At 48.1% G+C, this 5110-nt stretch overlaps 1 long non-coding RNA gene across 1 annotated transcript in view; it reads left to right on the forward strand.

Annotated features, from left to right (window-relative positions):
• The window catches only part of LOC139579440 (uncharacterized), an 8166-nt gene extending 6161 nt beyond the window's left edge, over positions 1-2005 (forward strand). Inside the window, exons 2-3 of the long non-coding RNA XR_011675747.1 lie at positions 1764-1814; positions 1935-2005. This is a non-coding gene — a long non-coding RNA (uncharacterized lncRNA). The remainder of the gene's footprint in view (positions 1-1763; positions 1815-1934) is intronic.
• Positions 2006-5110: the final 3105 nt, after the last annotated feature.

A 5110-nucleotide genomic window follows, 5' to 3' on the forward strand; every position in this document is an offset into this window, starting at 1 on the left:
ATTGAGTAATGATGGTAGGATGTGAGTACATTGGAGGTAAACCTGGGCATTGAGTAATGATGGTAGGATGTGAGTACATTGGAGGTAAACCTGGGCATTGAGTAATGATGGTAGGATGTGAGTACATTGGAGGTAAACCTGGGCATTGAGTAATGATGGTAGGATGTGAGTACATTGGAGGTAAACCTGGGCATTGAGTAATGATGGTAGGATGTGAGTACATTGGAGGTAACCCTGGGCATTGAGTAATGATGGTAGGATGTGAGTACATTGGAGGTAAACCTGGGCATTGAGTAATGATGGTAGGATGTGAGTACATTGGAGGTAAACCTGGGCATTGAGTAATGATGGTAGGATGTGAGTACATTGGAGGTAAACCTGGGCATTGAGTAATGATGGTAGGATGTGAGTACATTGGAGGTAAACCTGGGCATTGAGTAATGATGGTAGGATGTGAGTACATTGGAGGTAAACCTGGGCATTGAGTAATGATGGTAGGATGTGAGTACATTGGAGGTAAACCTGGGCATTGAGTAATGATGGTAGGATGTGAGTACATTGGAGGTAAACCTGGGCATTGAGTAATGATGGTAGGATGTGAGTACATTGGAGGTAAACCTGGGCATTGAGTAATGATGGTAGGATGTGAGTACATTGGAGGTAAACCTGGGCATTGAGTAATGATGGTAGGATGTGAGTACATTGGAGGTAAACCTGGGCATTGAGTAATGATGGTAGGATGTCTAGAGCCGCGGCTAACAGGCTAGCAGATGGGCATTCAGTGGACGTCGCGATGTAGGGGCAGATTACGTCGTAGTCCAGTCGTGAAGGATCGGCGGGGTTCTGTGCCCTGTACCGGCAGTAGAAGGGATCCGGGTATTGTAGCCCAGGAGTGGCTGATGGGCCTCTTCAGCTAGCCGGGGGACTGGACCTAGCATGGGATAGCTCTAGGCTAATTGGTGCTTGCTTCGGCACAGACGTTAGCCAGGAGTAGTCACTCAGATAGCAGCTAGCTAACTGCAATGATCCAGGTGAATAGGTCCAGAGCTTGCGGTGGGAATCCGGGGATATGGAGAGAAAATAGGTCCGGTATGCTCTGGTTCGCGTTGTACAAACTGGCGAGAGCTTTCCGAGCTAAAAGTTAGCTGGTGACCGCTAGCAGTGGTTAGCTGACTACTAGCTAGTGAGCTGGCTAGCTTCTGTTCGGGGATTCCGGTTCCGAGGTAAATAAAAAATACTTTAGAAAAAAACAGATCCAGGTGAGGTGGGTTGCAGGAGAGTATTTTGAAGTTGAGGTTTAGAAAAAAATATATAAAAAAATACAGTATATAAAAAGATATATACACGGGACACGACACGACGAAGGACAAAGACGTCTGACTGCTACGCCATCTTGGATGTACATGGATGAGTGATGGCCGTGCGGCATAGGCAAGATGCAGTAGATGGTATAAAATACAGTATGTACAGATGAGTAATGTAGGGTATGTAAACATTATTAAAGTTGCATTATTTAAAGTGACTAGTGATACCTTTATTAAATCCATTTGTTACATTTATTAAAGTGGCCAGTGATTTGAGTCTGTATGTAGGCAGCAGCCTCTCTACGTTAGTGAAAGCTGTTTTTCAGTCTCTCGTCCAGCTTTGATGCACCTGTACTGACCTCGCCTTCTGGATGATAGCGGGGTGAACAGGCAGTGGCACGGGTGGTTGTTGACCTTGATGATCTTTTTGGCCTTCCCTCTCTCTCTCCATCTCTACAGAGTACTAAAGGTCCAGGTCGGTCAGGTAGTCGATCCAGCAAAATCTTGAAGGTATTGATTGGTTGATTGTTTGATTGGTCGACACCAGTCACTGATGATTGGTTAGAGGTGAAGACGTGTGCTGTGATTGGTTGTTGAAGTGAAGGAGTGTACTGTGATTGGTTGTTACAGGCCAGCAGTTCTACGACCGGATTGGCTCCTGGCAGTGTTTCCAGGACAACTCCCTCCTCTCAGGACATCTGCAGGTGAGAACTGTTACCCAGCGGTGCCTTCAGTTGGCTTGAACGTTTGCTAAGTTGCGTAACGGTTTGTACTGAACGACATGTTTCCCCAAAACGTTTATTAAAGAGCACGTAAAGAACATGTACCATACATACACAACGTATCTTCTCTGTCTTCACTAAGGAGCGGGAACATGTACCATACATACACAACGTATCTTCTCTGTCTTCACTAAGGAGCGGAGTTAAGAACATGTACCATACATACACAACGTATCTTCTCTGTCTTCACTAAGGAGCGGAGTTAAGAACATGTTAAGGGTACATTTTGGCTGTATGGAGCAAATATTTCAACAGTCTGAATAAGTATACCATTTAGATTAAGCCTACCAACAAAGTGCTATGGATGGTCTTGTGCTCTACCATTTAGATTAAGCCTACCAACAAAGTGCTATGGATGGTCTTGTGCTCTCCCTAGATGCTGACAAAGCATTTGATCGTGTGGAGTGGTCTTACCTATTCTTTGCTCTAAATAAATTTGGTCTAGGGGACAACTTTATAAAATGGGTGAAAGTTTTATATGATGATCCTCAGGCTGCTGTCCTTACTAATGGGCTAAGGTCAAATAGCTTCTCTATATACAGAGGTACCAGACAGGGCTGTCCTTTGTCCCCTCTCCTATTTGCACCTAGCATAAGACCCGTACGATATGTCAGGAACTCTGACCAGACACCTCCATACCTATATGCTGTCTATGCTGTCAGATTGATGTCATTCTCTCCAGTTCCCCATATAGACCACATCATCTTTTGAAGGTGCATGTTAATTTTTCCAGCATTTTGTTAAACATTTCAGTTTATCAGAGAGAGAGAGGTGGAGAGAGATTATTAGCTCATTAAAAACCGACTTTGAATTGACATTCCTTGTTTGGTTCCACGTAGTGACTTTAGTGTTTTCCATATGTTTCCCCAGCTCTCCTCTGATACCTTCTCATCCCAACAAACTGTAGGGCAAAGATGGATGAATTAGTCCCGCAATAAGATCCCAATGATTGAGCATTGAGCATAAATCCAGGTAGTTTCCAGTCCTTAAGAAGAAGGGGTCACTTCAGTAGTCAATGTGGACTGGACAGTGTTCCACGGTGGATTTAGGCTACTTCTTAGGCCTTGGGTCCTGTCTCTCACTCCTTCTGGACCCAACAATTTGCCACATAGCCCGGCATATTTTTCCCGGACCCTGTCCTCGGATCTGGAAGGTGGTGTAATCCCAATGGAGTGCAGGAAGGACTCGGCATCAGGTCCAGAATCCAAGATGTGGGTCTTACTCTCATGGGTGACGCGCAGCTTCGCAGGGAACATCAGAGAGTATGTGATGTTTTTGGGCTGCCAGTTCTCTCCTGATCCCGTCGTAATCTTTTCTCTTCCGCTAATAGCTCTGCAGTCATTGAAGATAGATACGTGTTTGTCTCTGTAGAATAGTTCTCCCTTGGTTCTCGACAGCGGCATTATATCCTGTTTAGTTGAGAAGGCGCGCGATGATAGCGCTGGACCTATGTGTGTCCTTCGCTCCAGGCTGCAGGTGCAGTTCTGTGGGCCTCTGTGTGTCATTCGCTCCAGGCTGCAGGTGCAGTTCTGTGGGCCTCTGTGTGTCATTCGCTCCGGGCCTGCTCCGGGCTGCAGGCGCGGTTCTATGGGCCTTTGTGTGTCCTTTGCTCCGGGCCTTCTCTGGACTGCAGGTGCAGTTCTATGGGCCTCTGTGTGTCCTTCGCTCCAGGCCTGCTCTGGGCTGCAGGCGTGGTTCTGTGGACCCCTCTCTATGGCCAAAGGTGTAGCAGTATCGAGTTCCAAGATCTCACTCAGCATCTTGTTCACAAAGGTAGAAATTTTCTGCCCCCTTTCTGCATTGATTACGACCCCCAAAACTCTAAATCTATTATGACGCGAAAAGTTTTCCAACAAGTCTCCCTTCTTTTGCAATTCCTCTAGCTGGCCCATCAGGTAGCTAACAGCCTGGTCTGGTTGATTCCTCTAGCTGGCCCATCAGGTAGCTAACAGCCTGGTCTGGTTGATTCCTCTAGCTGGCCCATCGGGTAGCTAACAGCCTGGTCTGGTTGATTCCTCTAGCTGGCCCATCAGGTAGCTAACAGCCTGGTCTGGTTGATTCCTCTAGCTGGCCCATCAGGTAGCTAACAGCCTGGTCTGGTTGATTCCTCTAGCTGGCCCATCAGGTAGCTAACAGCCTGGTCTGGTTGATTCCTCTAGCTGGCCCATCAGGTAGCTAACAGCCTGGTCTGGTTGATTCCTCTAGCTGGCCCATCAGGTAGCTAACAGCCTGGTCTGGTTGATTCCTCTAGCTGGCCCATCAGGTAGCTAACAGCCTGGTCTGGTTGATTCCTCTAGCTGGCCCATCAGGTAGCTAACAGCCTGGTCTGGTTGATTCCTCTAGCTGGCTCATCAGGTAGCTAACAGCCTGGTCTGGTTGATTCCTCTAGCTGGCCCATCAGGTAGCTAACAGCCTGGTCTGGTTGATTCCTCTAGCTGGCCCATCAGGTAGCTAACAGCCTGGTCTGGTTGATTCCTCTAGCTGGCCCATCAGGTAGCTAACAGCCTGGTCTGGTTGATTCCTCTAGCTGGCCCATCAGGTAGCTAACAGCCTGGTCTGGTTGATTCCTCTAGCTGGCCCATCAGGTAGCTAACAGCCTGGTCTGGTTGATTCCTCTAGCTGGCCCATCAGGTAGCTAACAGCCTGGTCTGGTTGATTCCTCTAGCTGGCCCATCAGGTAGCTAACAGCCTGGTCTGGTTGATTCCTCTAGCTGGCCCATCGGGTAGCTAACAGCCTGGTCTGGTTGATTCTTCTAGCTGGCCCATCGGGTAGCTAACAGCCTGGTCTGGTTGATTCCTCTAGCTGGCCCATCGGGTAGCTAACAGCCTGGTCTGGTTGATTCCTCTAGCTGGCCCATCAGGTAGCTAACAGCCTGGTCTGGTTGATTCCTCTAGCTGGCCCATCGGGTAGCTAACAGCCTGGTCTGACTGATTCCTCTAGCTGGCCCATCGGGTAGCTAACAGCCTGGTCTGGTTGATTCCTCTAGCTGGCCCATCGGGTAGCTAACAGCCTGGTCTGGTTGA

The sequence above is a fragment of the Salvelinus alpinus genome, chromosome 6 (assembly GCF_045679555.1).
Source record: "Salvelinus alpinus chromosome 6, SLU_Salpinus.1, whole genome shotgun sequence".
NCBI lineage: Eukaryota > Metazoa > Chordata > Actinopteri > Salmoniformes > Salmonidae > Salvelinus > Salvelinus alpinus.